Source organism: Camarhynchus parvulus, chromosome 2 (genome assembly GCF_901933205.1).
Source record: "Camarhynchus parvulus chromosome 2, STF_HiC, whole genome shotgun sequence".
Lineage (NCBI taxonomy): Eukaryota > Metazoa > Chordata > Aves > Passeriformes > Thraupidae > Camarhynchus > Camarhynchus parvulus.
Window position 1 is genome coordinate 100045083 of NC_044572.1, and position 22102 is coordinate 100067184.

Here is a 22102-nt window from a genome sequence, read left to right on the forward strand (position 1 = left end):
TGCTCGGTGGTAGCAGGTATAAAGCAGAGGAAGCTGTGATCAGAAAGATTCCTGTGTCATCACGTCTGTCTTTTTTTTTTTCCCTCATAATGTCAGCCAGGATAGATCTGGCCAGCTAACTATGAGCTTGCTGCAGTGCCTTTCAAATAAATTTGTGTTCACCAGGAAAATTAAATCGTAGACAGCAACATTAAATGACAGAATAATCTGACTGTTGTTCTGAAGCACCAAACTTATGAATTCTAGTTTGTGTGTTTGTTTTTGCTAGGGCTTCTGGCCTGCTCTGTTCCCTGGGTTGTAAATATCTGTTCACTTTCTAGTGAAACTGCACATGTGCACTGTCTGGTTACACTTTATACTGGAATGACCAGACGAAAGATTTCCAAGACTAGTATTAAATGAAATAAGATATTCTGGGGTAGCTTTTATTTTGTAGACATGGAACCTCCAGAGATTTTACATCTGGGAAGGATCATATCACAGCATCTGGTGCTTGGCTGTGAATTAGAATTTGGTGCTGAAAAATGACCAGGTAAAATGTGAAAAAAAATTTGCAGGAATAATAGTTGGAGTGACAAAGATGTGAACTCTGTAAATGGCTGTATTAGTAGAAGTCATTGATCATTAGCCAGTCCTCATCTGCCCATCACTACACCTTGCAGAGAGTTTCTGTCTTCTATCTAAGCATTTCTTCATTTGCACCACTGCAACCAAAGGAATCAAGCTGTGAGAAACAAGGTGCATAAGCTCTACAATTCGTTTGTCTTAAATGGGTTAAAAAGCATCTGTGTGAGACTTCATGGGGATAACCTCTGGCTAAAGGCAGTAGGCAAGCAGCTGGAGACAGCACCTTCCACCAGTATGGCTGGGTCCCCCCACAGCCCTGGCATCAGGACAGCCTGGGTGTCCTTCAGAGTTGTTAGTTATATGAAACTATTAGTACAACCATAGCTAAAATTTGTTTCTTAATGAACTTTAACTTTTCTATAAATCTGTTGTGTTCTTTCAGAAAGTCAGAACTGACTGTTGTGTTTTTTCAGAAAGTCAGGACTGACTGCAGCAAAATATACTTTAAGTCAGCTGCCGAATCCTATCTGCTACTCCAGTGGATCTGGAAGGTGAATTTAAGTTTTCCTAGATCTGGATTTCTCACCTCTGTCTGGTACCCTTTTATGGCAGCAGAACATGGAAAGTTCTGCCTTGTAATTTATTAGTGTCTGAAATTGGAGTCATAACTACAATATTCCACTGCCATGTGAGGAAGGGAGAGGGGTCTGCATATTTCTTCTCCCAGAAAGACTGGGCCATCACTAATGGTCTAATGTACAATTGGGTCAGACAAATTTTGGGCCTATAATGAACAGAAAAATGTGCTCTGTGATCACTCCAACCCAGTGCCACCCCCTCAGTGCTCTGGTATCTTTCCTTTTCCTATTTTCAGCATTAAATCCGTATAACTTATTTGTCTTTCAGACATTACTGTCTTTGTGGATATGGCAGAAAGCAAATTAGTAACTCCAAGAGCAGGAAAGTTAATAAAAACTGGTTTTCTGTAGGTTGATACTGATTGTCTTTAATTAAATAGTAGAGGACTGCAGTGTGAGCATGCCTTTTATTAGATGTCAGAGAATAAAGAGAGGGGTATTACAAATATCCCAACTGGGGGAAGGTGGTAATGTCTACTTGGATTTCCAGATTCATTGGACATGAGAGAGGAGGAGGATGTTCTGGTAGGATGAGCCAGTGTGAATCATTCATAATGCCTTCCACACTATTTGTTGAACATACATAATTTATGTGCTTCTATTGAAGTTTAAGTGAGGTGGCCTGTCCACATAGGTAAGGCAGGTTGATTTTGTCAGTAAGTAGTAAGATAGATGATGCATCATGATTATCAACACCCTTTAAGTGCTCACCTACTATTCCCCTGGTCTCCCTTGCTTCCAAAATGAATCAATTTCCCTCAGTCACGACAACTCTCAAATTGTAATATATTTAAAGTCAAATTAATTTTATACAGTATTTAACGTATGACTCACAAATAAATGTACAGTATTTACAGATGTGTAAAAAAGCTCTTCTGGAGGAGAGTTGAGTCACCTATTCCTTCTGGGTTTTTGAGAGCCCAAGGTGGGATAATTGGCACCACTTCCCACATGCTCCAATGGGAATCTGACCAACTCAGTATCTTTTGCATTTATCACCCCCTGGTCTTATTCCTTGATACTTCCTCATTTTCTCAGCCACTGCATCCACAAGTGATGATAATTTGCTTTCATACCTGATGGTTGTGTGCACCACCAGTGTCTGACCCACCCTTAACAAATGCTTGTAGAGCTTGTTTTGGTGGTCTCAGAGAAGTTGTTAGTAATTTTCTATTTTCCACTGATGGCAATTCCACAGCCCTGACAACCTGTTCCAATTAAAAATATCTTAATTCTGCTGGTTACTAGATCTTGGAAAGATGACCTCTGGAACAAAAATTTCCCATTCTGAGACTGGGATCTCACTGCAAAACCACTTCTAGGATCACCTTGACTCCTTCTGGGTACCAGTTTGTTACTGGCCTAGGCTCACAGTTTGTTGGCCAGGCTCTTCCTAGCTGGCTCTGTTCCCTCTGGCAATTTACCAAGCAGTCACACCTGCACAAAGAGGGGGCAGGAATATATGGTGCAGGCATGAATTGCTTAAGTCAATTGAAGCACCACATCATAAATGTGTAATCATAGGTTTACTTTAGCTTCTCTTTCTGTTGATGAGGTAACTTGCTCAAGATAGAGCACATACATAATTTAAAAATGTGACACCTTTTCTGCTCCGGCTTTGCAATTCCAGAACCTCTGGAAACCTCTCCTGTTTTTCTTCATCCTTCCTTCTTTCTGAATTGTTCTCTACAGAAAACTCTCACATCAGATTCTCCTGGTAGAAAGCCAGCTATTTTTCCCACAGAATCCACACAGTGGATTTTGATGGATCTTCATTGCTTTGCAGCAGTTTAACAACAAGATGCTCAGTGCCTCATGGAATGACATGTAGCATTGCTCCTCAAATCAAGAGGCATTCATAACTTGACATGAACATGTATCCTTCAATTTTCACTGAAATACTGTTTGAAATAGATCCCAAAACAGAGGCAGGAAAGCATAACTGTTTTCATCAGCTTTGAAAGCATAATTAGATTTTTCCCCTTTTCTGTAGGATTGCCAAATTTGATAATGGCTGATTCTTTCAGGTGCTAGCCTCTACTCTATACCCATGAACAGGGAAGTGAGGTCACTAATACCCAATAAAATCAGTAAGGCTGTCCTTATTCAAGGATATCAATAAGCTTTTGTTCACTTTTATTGACAGCATAGTTTTGCACACCTGAAGCAAGATTTACAGAGAAGGGATAACTTTTTTGTTTGTTTTTAATTGGCTTAACCTTTTTCTACATTGTTTTCCTTAGTCTGCTTCAGAAGAGCATTGTGGAGATCTTCTGGCCTCCTTGGCAGAGCCAGGAATGCAAGCCTGGACAGAAGCTGCTACACAGTGCTCTCTCTTTATTAGGACTATGGATGAGACACAATACAGAGCAGTCACAGTTGCTAGGTTTTGTTTCACATGGCAGCATGGAGTTTATGAAAACATCTGCTGCATTCCCCCAATGTTTTACTCCTCAGCATAAAATGTTTTCTGAGACTAATTGCTTTGGTCATGTATCTGAACATCCTACCTCATGACACCATTGATTAGATAATATCAAAGCCTATTTCCCCCTGTAGAGGAGTCAGTTCTGCCACTCTGAATTGTCATTTACATGCTCTATTATCATGCTGCAGCAGTACATGTCTGCAGCAGCCCACACTATGCACTTTTGTAAGTCTTTTCCAATGACCTGATTATCCAAGCTGGTGAGGCAGCCATGTGGGGGTGTGGCTGAAGGCCTCCCAAGGTACTGAGCTCAGTTCCATGGGCAGCTCAGTGACTGAGAAGTGAAGCTCTATTTTTCTCCTTGTAAACACCAGGAGTAAAGAAAACAAATCTTCCCATTCATTTAGCACTGTTAAAGCTGGTGACTCTCAAACATAACAGTGAGCTACTTTCTAAATGCTAAAGGAGAACTTGATAGTAGGATTCCATTTGATTCAGTGGCCTAAAGACTTGTTACCCCTACAGAGACTACATCTGTACATTAGGTCTTGGTCTTTAGATAATGGTAGCAAAAATCTCCTTTAGAATTTCATCTGTGGACTGGAGAAAATCTCCTTCAAGTCACTATAGTGAGTGAAATTTCTATTCTCTAATAAAAAAGCATCTCTAGCACCTCTGTGTGCTATTCAAAGCTCCAGGAGTTCAGTGGGATGCTTCATACAGATACACTCTGATGTGCAATTTGGGTTCACTGGTCATTACGAACTTTTGAAAATCTGTTTGGAAGCATTGAACAAGACTTTCACAAATTGCATTCCTACTAGTCTTAACTGTAGCCTGGTTTCTGCATTTAAAGATTTTCATTCCTTTCCTTCCAGAAAAAAAAGAAAATGAAGTCCATAAAAGCCTAGACAAACATTAGGCATTTCATGTCATTCTCCCACCAGAGCTTAGATTTCTCTTCTAGTAGGCCACAGTAGTTAAAAATTATTGTATTGTAAACAGCGCTTTTGAGTTAATGACAAACATTTAGAAGGGAGTGAGTGCCTTGGTTCATTCAGAATAGTTAGCTGTGGCCCATTCATGAATTTCCCTTGAAATATAGAAATAAATATTGAAATAAACTTTAGCAAACATTTTTTCCTTTTCTCTAGTCCTTTCTAAGTCACATTTTCTCATACTTAATTAAAGCTTTGTATTTCACCCTAATCCTGTAGACCAGAATAATTTAAATTAAATTTGTTTGAATAATCTACCATTTCTTTTATCTGACTTATTTTGATAAAAATTCTAACTTAATTTTCTGCTCCAGAATAGACCATTTATGACTGTAGTGCATGTAGGACAGAACACAGAGGTATTTTTCTCATGAAAAGAAAATGTGTTTAGTATTTTGTGAAAATAATTTTTAATATCCAATCCTTGGGCTGTCCAAAGATACATAATTAAACTGTTTCTCATATGCTAAAATCATGTGAGCATAGTGAATTCTCTTAAATATAATTACCATTAATGCCATGTCCTCTGAAAACACTAGTGGGAAAATTTCAATCCAGGTGAATCAAAACTTCCTTGTAAAATTCATATTCTTTATGTTTGCTTTTAGTGTGAGGAATTAATTTGTGAAAATGGGGGTACTTCTCCACTTTTATTTTTAAGAACTATAAGGTAAATCAACTACAAAGTCTTTCTTTTAACCTGCAAAATGTATCTTCTTCTCTCTAAACTTGCTTCACAAAGAGCAATTACTGAACTTACAGATCTGCTTCCCCTGCACAGATAATCAATGAAGACTACAGACTGACCTACAGAGAAGGGAAGGTAACTCAAGGTAGCATTTTCCTTCAGTTCTGCATGCCAGGTCCTCCTTGCAATGGGTGTGCTTCTTACATGCCATTCTGTCTTTCAGTGTTGCAGAGCACAGCGCCATGCCCAGCTTCTGTGTGTTTGCTTTCTGCCTCCTACATTTTTTACTCTGTTCTCTCTTTCTTTTCCCACCTGTCCTCTGCTCAGTCTGGTGAGACCCTGCATGCAGTGCTGCATTCAGCTCTGGGGTCTCCAGCATAGGAAAGACAACAGCCCATTGGAGCAGAGGCCAAGATGACAAGAGGGATGGAGCACCTCACCCATGAGGAAAGATTGAGAGAATTGAGGTTGTTCAGCCTGGAGAAGAAAAGGCTTTAGAGTGACTTAATTGTGGCTTTCCAGTACCTGAAGGAAGCCGCCAGGAAAGATGGAGAGGGACTTTTTACAAGGGTGTGTACTGACAGGAACTAGGGGGAATGGACTCAAACTGAAAAATATTAGGTTTAGATAAGAGATTAAGAATATTTTCCTTTTGAGGGTGGTGAGGCACTGGAACAGGTTGCCCAGAGAAGTTGTAGCTACCCCATCCCTGAAAGTGTTCGAAGCCAGGCTGGGTGGGGATCTAAGCATCCTGGTCTGGTGAAAAGTGTCTCTCCCCCATGGCCAGGGGGTTATAATTAGATAATCTTGAATCTCTTCCAGCCATTCTATGATTATGTGATAAAAATCATAAGCAATACTTATAACAACAAATAAATTACTGATATTTATGATACCTATCACTGAAAAATGGTGCAACTAAGAGCTAGGGACAGATTCTCATTTGTCACCTTCTGGAGCTTGATACAGTATTTGGCAAGTGGAATTCAACAGTCCGTGCTGTGTAAATGTGAGAGGACAGGAGTTTGGCATTCCCTTCTGGAGCTCAGTCATGTCGATGTAGGTCAATAAATTGTCTGTCAGATGTGATGGCTGTTGTAATGAAACCTAGTAAACACAGGAGGGCTCTGTGTGAACGCGTATTAAGCACTGTTTAGGTTGGTGCCAGACAGGAGCAGTATGTTCTGGTGTTACATAACCTTAAGTTAATTTGCAATGTAGTTTAAAGTAGTAAAAGATTTTGCTATGAAATTGCCATCCTGTTTTGGGTATGTATGGGTTTATATCTAAGCATTGTCTCTGTGCTGGAGCATAAAAATATAAAAATAAATCCTATAAACTCCAGCTGAAGGGGACTATTATGAAACAAAATAAAATTCCCGATTTTGACATTTCTGCTTAATGTATCTGTTCTTTATGAAACGGATTTAGGTTTAGCTGTCATAGATATATTTCAGTATATCACAAACTGGCTTCTGACAGGAAAAAATGGTTTCTTTCCTTGATTTTACATTACAAATCCTAATTTTGCCGTACTGCTACCATGGAAACAAATGGGGAGTAAGGACAGTAAATGGAACAAAAAGCCACTATTGCATAATGGGATTTGGTCATTCCTCCACAGAGACAAATAGGCTTTCACAACAGGACTCTGCTGTGGCACAGCCCTGTCACTCCAAGTCCCTTGTGGCAGAGACTGGGCCTGCCTCTGCCAGTGTGCAGCTCATGGCAAACTGCTTGTGGCGAGGCCTCTGGCTCTTCCTGAGGAGTGGGGCTGTGCAGCCATTCAGCATCAGCTGTGTCACATGAGCCAAAGGAATGGGTCTCACATCAGGTGGAGGAGCCCTGAGAGAGGGTGGGTATCTCCTCTCTGCCCAGCATCCCTTGCTCACCACCCCCTTTGCAGAACAATTCTGGGAAAACAAACAGAAAGTAAATAAAATCTGACAGTAATGTGGCAGCCCCTGCATGCAGAAGGACCTCTCCAATTCTCATGAGAACAGTGTGGCTGATGATCACCAATGACAGTAATAACAAGGAAAGGGAAGCCACAGATTCCTTGTCTGTCTGCCGATGCTCACCTGTGAAGAAATGTTGCTTTCCTGGGGCCAGGGTGCTGCTCTGGACTTTACACACGAGATGTCATGGGCTTGTTCCCTCCCCTCATCCATGACTGTCGACATAAGGTAAGGAGTTTTGTTCCAACATTTATTACTGTCAAAAGAAACACACTGTATGTGAAGCATAAAGGCACTAAATTGGATTTTTCCTACTCAAATTTGAACATCTCGCTGGACATCCCATGGTAGGAGTTCCTGAACCCTGAGTTGTAGCTCAGCTACCTTACAGGTACACCATCTCATCTGTTGTTCAACAGAGACTTCCAGTAATGTAGATGTTAAAAATCAGATTATGTAGATCCAAGCTGCTTATAATGAAGGTGGTCTATTGACAGAAACCTCAAGATCAAGCTGTCTGGAAGAATCCACAAAAAGGACAAGTTCATTATTAAATCAGAAATCAAAGGTAAAGTTACTCCAGTAGGATGAAGAATTGTACAAGACTCTTGGATTAATCCTTTAGGACTTAATTAGCTCAGTTCAGCTGTACACTAAAATTACACATGAATGCCTCCAGTAAGCAATACCAGTTGTCAAGCCCATCACATTCCCATTATAATGCTAGTTGACTTTAATCTTTAAATCTGTCATGTTAAGACCACCTCCAGCAGGCTGGCGGTTAAGGTTAGATTTTATTATAACTGGGAGTTTTGCTTTTTTCTTTTCCAGGATTTTTCTTTTGCCAACAAGTACAAACCTACACAGACACAGCAAATGATGTATTAATTTACAAACCCTTTGGGAAGGAAAGTACATTACAAAGGATTTCTGGAATGCAATTTTTAACCGAGATAACCAAGTTCTCCTTCTGAAAAAAAATACTTTTATTTAGTAGATATTGTTAATTGCCACTAGTAATCTTAAATATTTTTTTCTTCTCCTTTCAGTGATAAGGATATTAAATAAATATATTTCTAAAGGGACATCTAACAGTTCTTCTAGGGATCAGTGGTACAAAGTACAGTTAATCAGCATGAAGAGATTAATTTCATGTGTTATAGACTTGCTGTTCTTGACAAGCAGGTTATCATTTCTTTACAGCAAAGCTGGGTTATAAAAATAATTCAAGGCACACTTACACATGTACAAACAGAGTACCCAGGCAATGATAGATCTTCAGTCACTGACCCAAGCTTTGAAATTGGAATTTCTGAAAAGATTGTTGCTCATTGAATGTGTGAATTTGTCTGATTACAAAAACAGGTCACAACCTGCAAACTTCTGACCTAAGTTTGGATGAAAATATCCTCCTACTTCAGCAAAGTTTGGATCAAGGCTCTGGGTTAAGTCTTAATTCAGATCGCCATATGTTCTTTCATTAGGATTACCACGAAAAATGTTGGCTCGATACCAGGTTTTCCCTCTCAGAATTTTTGTTGCAAGGTCTGCTGAAGTATTCCAGATTGACTGCTGTACCTACATAATGGAAAAGACCATATATTTTCTTCATGTGACTACCCAGGAAGACAGGAAGAAAATGAGTGTTACTGCAGTACAGCTGTGGGTTTGCTGAGCAAATCTGGCCCACAGACGCGTTTATGTAGCAGATTCCCCAATCGCTGCTTCCATTTAGATGAACCACAAATATCTTGGCATTTTAATCTCCCCACAGTATATTAATCTCAGTTTGGGGGGTGGCTGGGGGAAAGGAGACAAACAGTGAAAATAGTGTACAAATGATTGCCTTCTTCCATTCCATCGTTTGATGCTTGCTCTGCTCCTCCAGAGAGGAAGATGAAGGGAAGTAGTAACACATTTGTGGTGTAACACAGACAGAAAATCTCTTTTAACTAAATGCTTTCAAAGGATAGTCACCCTATATCATGAATTTTCTGCCACTACTAGATTCTGCTCACTTCAGCTATCCTGTGGGGATGGGAATCAGAGAAGAATCTTTTATCAGGTAGTGAGAAAAATAATGCAGGTTTATCAGAGGAAAGTCTAGGCAGGCAGCAGAAGGCATTACAAATGACAGAAATATATTTGAGAAGGAACATTCTTAAGGAGAAAAATAAAAGAAAGACTATACCAGTAAAGGCTTGATCAGACGATATACAGGTGCCACAGGTACTGTCCAACATATTAAAGACTTTTCTGCCTCTAGCAGATCAAGCAGCCACATTTATACTGGTTCTACAACCTTCTATTAGTTTACTGTTCTTCTCTGCCTTCACAGACAGAAATCACGCATCCATCTGAAAATGTTTCATCTGCCGTTATTATACATGCCTATTTCTTTCACATAAAACAGTTATTCAGTTACTCTCCCATTTTCCTTTTTTGGTGCGAGAAATTGACACTACAGCTTGTTAAATCAGTTGCACTTGAGACCCAGTCGGTGAGGGTCTTTTATTTTTAGCTGAAACCCTTTCCTTTATATGCTTTATAATATGGCAAGCAGGAAAAAATCTCACAGCTTTTGCATTATAATTTCTGTTTGAGGCCTTTATCTTTTTAATGATTCTTTAATGTTACGCTGTAACTCAAAGACTGATTAATTTTTTCTTGCAAAATAAAATAGGGGTTTGTTTGCTTTGAAGTCTTTCATGCTTGACAAATCTGAGGCTGAGGATTGTCAGAAGCTAAGAGGGGTCACACGTGGTTGGACAACAGAACCATCTCTTACAGTCTTCTACTCTTCAAGAGTAGCCAAAATGGCTAGAAAATTATGTAGGAAGGCAATCATATATGATGCTTTCACTTGTATTCTCCTATCTTCCACATCCTTTCATTTTGTAGACTTTCTAAGTGGAATTTGCATTTTATATTTCATAATCCATGGTTGGTTTTTCTTACATGAGCTTGTCCAGTGTTCCTTCACACCAATTTAAAATTTCCTCTTCTGCAGTATCAGAAGAGGTATTCCACAGCTTATCTAGGTATAATAACAATCACCTTCTTTGATTTATTTTGAACCTGGAATTTGAGCAGCTTTATTTGATTCCCTTGGAAGAGACATTGAACAGCATCTCCCTTTCTTCTCTGTCTGTGACAGCTGGGATTTTATGTACCTACTAGTTTCCTGCTAAAAGTCCTGAGAATAGGTGTGACATGCTTATACTTGGCAATGTTTGAATGTATTATCATGACAGTACCTGGTGGAATCAGTATACATGCTTGAAGCCAAATTCTAGCTGAAATAATTGATAGATATGTTTGTCAGGAAAGATTCTGATACAGAGATACTTAGCATAGATAATGAAAAGAGTTCACTCTTAGCAGTCTTTCAATCTTCAAAGACAACCTTCATATACAGTTTATCCCTTGTAGCTGTGAACAGATTGAATCACATATTCTGGTCTCTCCAGATGTGAAATTACTTTTATGCCAAAATGGGGTCTACACATTCCTTAAATCTTATACAAGCCTGAAGTACACATATATTTTACGGACTTGGTTTAAGTGATGTGCTCTCATTTTGCTCACCTATTGCACAACTTTGAAATTTGACCACTGTAGGTGGGTTTAAGTCATATTAAGGCTTCATACTGAGCTTGCAGCTCATTCAGGTTTCTTACATGAATATCCCTCCTGTGCACATTAAAAGCAGACATCAAGATCCTGTTTGTTCCTCAGATGTGCCTGGCTGTAAGCATGCATACAACTGATGTGCCCTTCTGTGAGGAACTAGGTGCAAGTGTGTTCAATGCTCAATGAACTGTTTCCCTTACAAGCATCTGCCCAGTGCTAATCTGGTACATTTCAAAGACTTTTAGAAGTCACTTGGAGGACATTAACAGCTTTACCATCTTTCTGAAGAACAGTACAATAAGATAAGAAAAATGAAAAGGAAACAGTCTTTTAAACCTGTCTTTTATGTGAGGGAAGTCACTTAAGGGCAAGCCTGCTTCTCTGCTGTCTCACAACAGTTTTCTCTTCTTGGCTCATGTCGCTTCTAGTCTATCAACACAGTAAGCCCAGATCTCTGCCTGTGTGCTGGTGCTCTGTCCTCTACAGCTGCAGCTTGGCTGGACTCTTCATTCAGCGCTACTTTGAATGGCAGCTGACTGCCCTTACAATGCTGTGTTTGACAGCAAATGCTGACCAGTGAAGAAGAAAATGCAAGCAACAAGAAAGACACTTTTCACAGAGCTATGCCACTAAGATCTGGAATTCTTCCAGAGGCCACAGGCAAAGAAACTTGCTTTCTAGCTATTAAAAAATGCTTTCAGCAACCTTCTTTGAAAAGGAAGTCTGCCTAGTAAGCAAAAGGGGAAATGAGATATAGGATCAGAATATGACAGACTGCCACAGATATTCTTCTCTGGCCTTCAACATGCATCTGGAAGGATAATGTCAGAATTATTTGTTGTAAATAACAACTGGGAATTCAGTTGGTGGAAATGAGATCAGCCTTCCTTTTTAAACTAAGTAAACTTGATAGAAGGCTACATTTGAATGTTAAAAAGATAAAACTTGAAGGCTTATTAAGCTGATTGAAAGAGCACTGTCATCATTATGCTAGAAAAAGCCCATTCCCCTTGATTTACCAGGGTCTGTTCTTTGGGGCTTATGTGAACAAGTAGAACAGGGTTCTGCCCCTCTTGTTTGCCTTAAAAAACTTGTAGCTTCAATATACAAACTGTACTTATGCCTAGCCAAACAAAACCATTCAGCTGTATCCCCTGCCCAGTTCATGCACTGGTCTGTATTTAGGAGGGTAGGTTTCTAATGTTTTATTTTTGTGTAGATTGAGTCATCCTTCCAAGATCTTTGTTGGAACATCTCTCTGTTTTCCATTAATCTCAGAGTTGCTTACAAACTTATGTCAGATTAATAAGACTGATCAAAGACTTCAACAAGGGAACAGTCCCTAGGTGACTTTAGACCAAAGTGGTAAAGATCAAGCTGTTTCAGCTTGCAGGATTATTTTTGACCTGTGTGAAGCTCATAGCCTGTCTTAAGGTTATTCATCCTAAGAAACATTTTCCATCAAAAGAAAAAAAGAAATAAAAAAAGGACATGGGCTCCTGGACACTGCTAATAAACAGGGGTCAAGAATTTAATGGGCCTGGGGACAATCTATCCTCTCATTTCTGAATGTTTTCTTGTAATCCATACTAATGAGGCACATTGGTGGGACAGTAGTAAGACACTGTCTCTTATTATAGTCTACTCACTTTTTCCCAGCATTCAGATTTTTAGCTTTCTCTGAATTTATGTAGTTTCAATCCCATGATACCTAGGAGCAGTTGTTAGTTGATTTATTCTCACTATAGCCTTCTCACTTACTAAATTTTACTGATAGTGAAGGGAGATGTTTATAAGGTTTGCCAAATTTCTCCTGGGAAGTCCGCGGTAGGGAAAGAACTTGGCTTTGGTGTCTTAACCGAACAAGTTTCTTACTCTGGAGTACCTTTCAAACACTTTGTTCAATTAAAACTGGTGGGAGGAAGGAGAAAATATGTGAACAAGTTACTAATTTGAAAATTAATTGCCTTCCTCAAGAAGCAAGTTCTCAGATCTGCAGAGCTTCTGCTGATAACTACACAGAAGCACAGCAGTTCTCCAGTGCTGTTAAGCTGGAATTGTGCATCTTAATTAGACTGCAAATTACCAGAATAGTATCATATGAGCCAGGCTGGGATGGATGGCTGCTGGACTCAAGATACAAAAGGTTAAAAAGGGAAAGGTGGAGCTGGTTGTAGAGATGAATCTTCTGATGCCTTTGTAAGGGACAACTGTGTGGTAATGCTGTTGAAAATATGCAGCTATAGGTCCAAAATACAGAATTGCAAGCTACAGGTAAAAGATAATAATGTTAAGAAAAAAATTATGTTAAGGTGACTTGTACTAAGTTGCAGATACTAAATACAAAATGTATTGGAGCTTAGTCTAGAATTGGAATTAACAGTTGAGAAGGCTGGAAAAGGGAAAGAACTAAATAAATGTTGCTTTTATTGCCAAATAAGATCACAAATACAGGATGGCCCCGGTTTGTTTTAGGGTTTTGAAAACATTTGACCTTGGGCAAAGGACAACTCTTATCTGTACTTTTGTTTTCTCTCTGTACTCTGGCATGCTCACCCCTTCCAAAAACACATACACACACACACACACACCCATGGTCAAAACAGGGCTGTGAGGAGCCTTTCTGCAGAGGCTCATTACTCCAAGCCTCTACTATCTGTAGCTTCAGTCATCAGTGTCTTGTTGTCAGCTGCACATCCTTGAGACAGGAGCAGAGGCCTTGATGATGGATGAATTTCAGCCTAGCAGAACAGGTGAAGGATGGCAAACATTGGGCAGATATGGCACAAGCTACTCAATTCCGCTTTTGGGTTTTGGTTTATGTAACTCTCTCCCTGTGGCTCCTGTAGGAGAGGAGGCCCTTGTTGGTAAACTGACCTGTGTTTTCTTCACTCTATGGAAAACACAGTCCTCTGTTAATGGAAAAATAAAAGTTCCCTTTTCTAGAGCTTTTGTCCAGCAAGTGAGCTCTGACAGCCCTCCTGTATTTTATTAACACTGTAGTTGGTATTCACTGAACAGGATATATACTTGCTGAAATATTTTCTCCTGAAAGGTTTATTGGTCTCTGATATTTTCTTTCTGTTGGGTCACCAGAAGTTTATTCCTGTATACTCTTTAATTAGGGTACTAGGGCTTTGTAAAATTTTATTTAGGTTTTTAGGGTTAAGGGCTTTCTACGGTCTCCTAGTTTAACTGGAAGCTGTCAGGACAATACTATGGTTCTTGGAAATTGAAGGATAGTGCTTTGAAATGCAAAAAGTGACCAGAATAAACAAAGAGAGAAATTAGGTTACTGAAGTGGCTATCAGTGTGAACATTTCAACTGACTGAGGAAAGACACTGTCAAAGAAATATATTAAAAAAAAACCCGCACACCCAAGACAGGATTTTCACAGGGAACTACCATCTTTTTCACTTCAGGTCTTAGCCACTATTTTATATTAGTTGTGCATTGTATTTTTTTAGTTCATGGAAGATATTTTGTTACTTCCACTCCATTCCCAGCTGGAAACATTGGTGTTATGGTTTAACCCCATCTAGTGGGGAGAAGAATCAGAAAGAAAAGATAAATCTTATGGATTGAGATAAGAACAGTTAATAATTCAAACAAAATAAATAATAATAATTGTAAAGGGAGAGAGAGAGAAATTGGTATAAAATCCAAGCAAAACAAGTGATGCACAATACAGCTGCTCACCACCTGCTGACTGATACCCAGTCTGTCCCTGAGCAGCAATCAGCAGCCCCTAATCAACTTCCCCCAGTTTATACACTTAGCAGGACATTCTGTGGTATAGAATATTCCTTTGGCCAGTTTGGTTCTCCCCCCCCAGCTTCTTGTGCACCTGCTTCACTGGCAGAGCATGAGACACTGAAAGGACCTTGATTTAGGGTAAGCACTTCTTAACAGCAACCAGAACATCAATGTGTTATCAACATTTTTCTCATACTAAATCCAAAACACAGCACTGTACCAACTAATAGGAAGAAAATTAACACTCTCCCAGCTGAAACCAGTGCAGTCAGTAATTTAAAGTGTCATGCGATCATACAACCATGTGGTTCAAATGCATTTTAAGAAGTTTTATCCCTTGGATGTGTTGATTAAGTTGTTTTCCCAATGTGTTCAGTAGCTTGGACTCCATACGTAGTAAGGTTTGAACATATCCCTGCAGTGTGTAGTGTTGAATGCAAAGCCAGACCTGTGACCAGTGGATTGCCATGTTCAAACAGTTGTTTTTCCAGCACAGGGGTCAGTAGAAAGAAACAGAAAAAGCACACCAATCGGAAACCCACAGTTGGGTCATACAGACATCCTGGTCAAACAGGAGTTCCTAGTTTGAATGACTGAGAGAAAAACCAAAGCACAGGAAGCCTCTATCACCAGGCTGCAGGTGTTTCCAGGGCAAAGACTGTAGTTTTATGGGTCTGCTATAGAAATGTCTGCTACACTGATTTTTCTAGGTGTTACCACAACACAGATAATAACACTTAACACCAATGGTAAAGGCAGAGGCAGGAGCTGGACTTGAATCACCTGATTTGCAGTCCCAGAAATTCTTAGCTAGTTTATTATGCCATATCTCTTCAGATCAACTGAAAGTGCTGGTATTTTTCTTGGAGGACAGAGAATGACCAGCAATAGCTAAGAAGGAGAGCCAGGAGATAATGTTCTTATATCTTATTTGTTGGCCAAACTCCCTTTAGACTATTTCATTTTATTAATGCTCTTTATTCCTTTTATTGTCTTTTTCAGTAGAGCATTATAAATTCTGGCCATTTTTTTCTTTGAAACTATTCCTAATCCACATTTCTTGTTTAGGAAAATCAAGTGTATTTGAAGGTAAAGTTAGCGTTTTCCTAATATTTCCGTTGCTTTGTTGTTGTTACTGCTCTGATGTGGGAAGATCTGTTGGCCACAGACATAACTCCCTCTTTACACACAGCTGGCAAATGAAAACAATATCAGAACATCTCCATGACACACAAGGCTTTTATACAGTGATGTTTCAGACTTTACTGCAGTTTCCTTTGGAAATGCTTAAAACAACTACATCTGTTTCCTTTCATTGGGATTTTGTGTTCTTTAAGCCGAAAGGAGGGGATAAAACTCATTAATTCTGAACAATAATTGCAATGTCCTATGTAAATATTTTTTAGACTGCAGGGTTGTTGTTTTTTTCTTTCCTCTAAAAATATAAAATAGCTTGTCTGTTCAATGTAATGAGAGTTCCTGGATACTTCTGCATTGCTATGTTATGCACAAATACTTGAACTAGATTTAAACAATCTGGCTTGGTTGTTGGTATCAAGCTAGCAGTGACTACACAAAAATCAGTGCAAAGCCATTCTCCTAACAGCAGGAGAGGGCACGGCATGGGTTTAATTTACTGTGTTTCTGAAGTGCATTTGGCATCCTACAGTGCCTGCCAGCCTGTTATAGCTAGACTGTTACCAGTCTGAGCACATCCTTCCTGAAAATGCAGTAGAAACCCACCTCCTACAGCAGATGTCTCAAGCTAGACTCAGAGAGTGCCTGGCAATCTCCTGTGGCACCACACAGAAAAGATTCTGACTGTGGGCATAAGCCAAGTACAGCTTTTTGAAGGAGACCTACATTTTCCTAATAGTAGAGAGGGGTAATAATTATTTGTGCAAGCTACAACATATAATCCAAACAAAAAAATCAGTGTCATCTCTCCCCTAATCTGGGGACCAGCTCTATCTCTGAATCCATTTGTTCTTCTCAGAGTAGTGCTCTTCTAACAGATACATACAGCTGTTGTCTAATGCTCCCTGCTTAAGAAATTATTTATTATTCATCTCTCTCTAAATCCCAATTAATCCAAGCCAAGATAAAGTAAAAATCAAAGTGCTTATAACATTTTGAGTGGATGATAAATTAAAAAAATATTTACAAATAAAAGCTTAAAAGAAAAGAAAACAGACCCATGCAGATGAGGCATCCTCTCAGGCATCAAGTCTGCTCACCAAGCTTGTCACCTGTTCGAATGTCTGCCCGCTTGCTCTTGGTTCCAGGAAGGCAACCTTTTCTCTCCTGACCAGAATGACACTAGCTATCTTGTCTGTGACATTTCTGCTGTGCTGGGTTGCTCTCTGCTATTCTCTGTTACTGGAAATACTGCAGATATTTCTGGTTAATTCTTTCTTGGCTTCACACTTCTGAAGTCGAATTCTTTCTCTGAGCTACCTGGAAAATTCCCATAAGGAAGTGTGAGCCTGTATCTTCATGTTTTCCCTCTGCAGCTTCCCACTATAGCTGTTTTCTAATTTACAGCATATGTGCTTTGGGATGGCTCACACTAGATGCATTCTAGTAGTGTGCTGGAAATGTGCTGGAAGAAAAGGCATGGGATTGTGGTTACAAGAGGAGTACAACAGTGTCCTTGGGCCTTCAGCTCTCTCAGCATTTCCTTGCCTTAATTCCTGTTAGAGCTTAAGAAGGCAGGAAAGTCTCTGCTTCCACAGGATACACCTCTGAGTACACACAGAAGAGGAAACAGTATTGGTGCAGAGTACAACAGCTTTGTACTCAGCCCTCGATAGTCATGGTACCTGGAGACTTAGCTCCTGTTCCAACTAACAATCCCAAATCATGCACTGTGTTATGTGATAGCTGCTTCCACCAATCTTGAGGGGGACTAGATCTCTTGGCAAAGGTACAAGGAAGAAATATTTGCATTCAAGTTCTGCAGCTCAGTCACCTCAAGGCACATGGAGCCATCAACGAGCTACCACAGCTACCGAAGGCTACAGAATTTGGTGCCTTTATGTCCTCTTTAATCTATCACTCAGCTTCACCTATGGCAATACGAGCTGTTACTTGAAAAGTACTGTCTCAAACCACCCATTTGGTTTTGGAGTAAAAATTGAGAGACTTTTAATATGGACATAAAAGACAAAATTCACAGGGTAATTAAAACACAGGCAAGGAGTGGACTTTGTTCACAGGAAAAAATAAAGGTTTTTTTGAGACATCAGGATTGGGAATAGCATAACACTGTCATATGTGAAGAAGGAGTAATCTGTGCTAGAAATACTGTTGCAGATAACAGAGAAGACATGACACTATAAAGATTTTCCAAAGCAATGAAACCCAGAATGAGCCTTAGAGTAATTCCAATCTGTGATATTAGGCCTGGGACTAAGTTATTTTACTGGAAATTAAGTAAAAAAAAATTTAAAAATCATTTATTGGTCAACTACTCAGCTTTTTCATCTTAGCATACTCATCCTTTATCATTTTATGTCCCTCCCTCTTTAACAATTTAGCACTGTACACATCGCCTTTTTCACTGCAGTCTGTGCAGATGCATCAGCCACAGGAACAGCCACAGAAAACAGATGTGCAATCATTGCTCTGTACCTGAAATGAAAACTTAACTTATTGGGAATGAATGACATCAATAGAAGTCGGCCATTTGGCATTTACTTCTTTCTGATACTAAACAAGATTAAAAAGTGAAGAGCTAGATATGGCTTACTATATGCAGAAAGGGGAGAAGGAAGAATATAACATTACAGCTGGTACCATATGGTAAAAATAATTCCTTAAGATGGTCCATTTGCTTTCAATTTAACAGTTAATAAAATACTTTTGTTTGATTTTCCCCATTTAGATCTGTAGTAGTTTAGATTCACATATGTGAGGAAACTTCCATTCTATTATCTTTCAGAAATAGTGTCTTTAAATACTTCTCTTCCCACTTTCCTAAGTTTTTATTTAATTTTCTCCCTTCATCTCTAGCTATGACACTGAGACAGGGAGCTGTACTGTGTCAAGAAGTAAATGAGTTATTGCTGTTCACACAAAGTTATTAAAGATGTGAGATATCTATGATTAATAATCTTGTCAAAGGATGTGCCCTCTTTTAATAAATCTAACATGAAGTCTTACCATAACTTCAAGGTTCAGGTGCAAAAAGAAACAATAATTTAAGACTTGTGGGTTGCTATTTTAAGCTTAAATGTCCCTTGCCAAGACTTATATTCGAAGAAGACCCTCTTTAAGATTACTATAATCTGCTTTGGAATGTTTCTTGGATATATTCATAAAACCTGTTCTAGCACAATGACATTGAAAAATTCACCAGTTTTCAGTGTTGATGTAGAAATCTCCAATAATTTGGCTCTGATCATGTTGCAGCAGATCTGTAAGAAGAATTCTTTCATCCTAAGTACTGCACAGGGCCTCTCCTTAGTCTGAGATCCTGAACTTCACATTGTTAAAGGCAGGATGCCAGAATCCATGGAATAAGGTTGCTACTGTGTTTGGAGACAGAGATGAAGAGTTTCTTTTCCTCAAACTTTCCTGAATATAATAAACATGAAAATACACTAGACAGGAGTGCCCAGCTTATGCTCTGTAGCACCTGGAGAGAACTGAGGTTGTAGGAAAAAAACACGTTCAAAATCCTAGAAACTCCAACAGACTCTTGAAGGTATGAGAAGCTGTCAGGGTGAAAATGCTATAGTAACTGGAAACTCCAGTCACCCTGCTGCAGATGAGGTAAATATCCCACAAGAGGAGGCTGATCTAAATTATAAATAATGAAAATAGTAGCAATTTGGAAAAAAAAAAAGAAAGATCCAAAGAGGTGGAGCTCTTGGATTAAGCCTAATGAGTGAGCAGGAGCTGATTCACAATGTGTTAATTCAGAAAGATTCTGAAATGCAGACCCTTGGCACTGAATCTCAAAAAAGCCAGTGAAAGATAAGGCAAAGCTAATCAGGTGGAGTAACTAACAGGGTAAGTTAACACGTGAGAGAATGAGAGCAAGAAGAAGGTTTAGGGTCACTATGTTGAAAGACTAAATATTTTCTACCAGTTAAAATTTTTCAGTCAGTAAACAAAGAAACCAATGCAGCTAAAACAACAACAACAACAACAACAAAAGCGAACAGGTGTGATATTTCATTCTTCAGAACTGGGCGTTATTTTAAAGAGGAAAATAGAAGAAATCATAAACATTGGCAAGATAAACACAAAGGAAGGCCAATATGAAGCACGCAATTTACCAAAGGTATTAAAAAACTAATAATAGAAACTTTTCAAACATCAAAAGTAGGACACATGCCAGAGAATCAGTGAGCCTGAAAAATGATCTATGTATAAAACCTAATGTTGATGCCAAGGCTTCCCTGTTCGTTGCAGAGAAGTTTATGGAGTTTCCCATACCAGGACTGTCCTTTACACAGGAAGAGTCCAAAGATTTATCTCAAACTGAAGTGTTGATACAAGGACTTTTGTGCCTAGACAAAAATGCAAACCACACAAAAATTGTTAATCGGGACCATGTGGTGTTTACCTAAATGGTCCAGAGGAGCTCACTGTGAAGGCTATGACTGAGTTGTGATGCATGATATATTGCTTAAATCAGCCCATGCACAAGAGAAATACAAGGTGATAAATACAATGGAAAATCTAAAAAAACCAGAGTTAGTGCACATATGTTAATCACAACGTATCTAGGAAAGACTTGAAGAGGAGAGTAAAGCCTTTTAGAGGAAAAGTACTATCTTATAAATCTATCTCAGTTCTTTGATCCAGTCACTGAACTTGTAAGTAACATTGATTCAATTGATACAGTGATTTATCAGCAAGCATTTGACATCTTTTAATAGAAATACTTAAAGGAACTAAGGTGTCATTGGAGTGGTCACATAGATTATTAATTTTTTAGAAAATACAGGGTAAGAATAAATAGTTGCCTTGTTCATTTGAAAGAGGTTACCATTAAGGTCCATATGAGGAGCTATACTGACTCATGCAGTTCATTAAATGAACTGGGAAGGGACTGAAGGATGAGGTGATTAAGTTAGCAACAATAGAGAATTATTCAGGCTAGCTAAAACTAAAGCACACAGTAGGGAGTTGTAGCAGGGTCTCATGATACTAAGTGACTTGCTTCAGAGAAAATAAATAGGGAACAATTAACTGTAAGAATTTATTGGCAACTAATTAAGTTATGAGACAAGCAGTTCAAAGCAAACAAAATTAAATATTCTTTCTGCAAATAATTAAAATGGGGTACTCATTGTCACAGGATGCTCTGGAGCCTAAAATTACTTTTATAAAATAATTAAGACAGATTCATGGAAAAAAACTGATGCAACATGGCTAAACACAACAATGTAGATTCAGCCTGTGACTTAAGGAGCCCCTAAACAAATTAGTACTGGAATCTGGGAGGTAAAGCAATGGGAAAGTCATTCTGTAATTGTACTATTCTCACATTCTTCCCCTAAGCATCCACTTCCACCTGAATTATGGAGGAATGAATAAAGAGTTTTGAGCACTGACTCCTAAGAACTGGGAATATCCTGTTTGATTTCTTTATATTTTTATCTTAGCCATCTGTTTATATTTGTCATATCTTGTAGGTTTGGGACAAGGACATCTATGTTTAGAGAGCAGTTAGTGCAATTAGGCCCAACAGCATTTTAATTCTAGCTCTGAGCTTCTAGGTGTTATTTTAATATGAATGTTGAGCTGACTTTCACAGGAAAGACTTGGTGTATTACCAAAACAAACAAAAACCTCTGTTGAAGAAAATTGAATTGCAATGTCAAGCACTTCAGAGTTCAGAATGATGTAATTTAAAGCTCTCCAAGCAAGATTTAACCTTTGCAGTCCTAGCCTGGCAAACCTATATGCAAGTGGAAATCACTACAAAGAGGAGAAGCAATCCATTGTAGGTGCCATGTTTAACTTGATCTCTTTATGTATTCATTTATGGTTTTATACACACATTCCACTCATATACACACAAAAAGTCATAAAACCTAGTGCTGTAACTGGGCCCTTCATTTTACAGTTTCAGCATGAGTAATGGAAGAATGCTAAATGAAAGAAAACTGAAATGAGAAATCTGTGAATCAGAAATGTAAAATAAAAGGGAAGAAGGTGAAGCTTGAGGGAATATCACTTGTAGAAGTGATATGCTTTCTACTGGTTAGCAATGAACTTGTGTTATTAGTGAGACAAACTCAGGTAATAATTTTCAATAATGGGAATGCATTTGGGACAGCTGGCTTGGATACAAGTGTTTCAGCACTGAACAGGATCCTGTATTGAGTAAGTTGTTGTAGGATTTCCTTCATGATCAAATACAGACATAATATGGAAAAAGAAAAGTATTTATATAATAAAAAATAAAAGCAAGCAT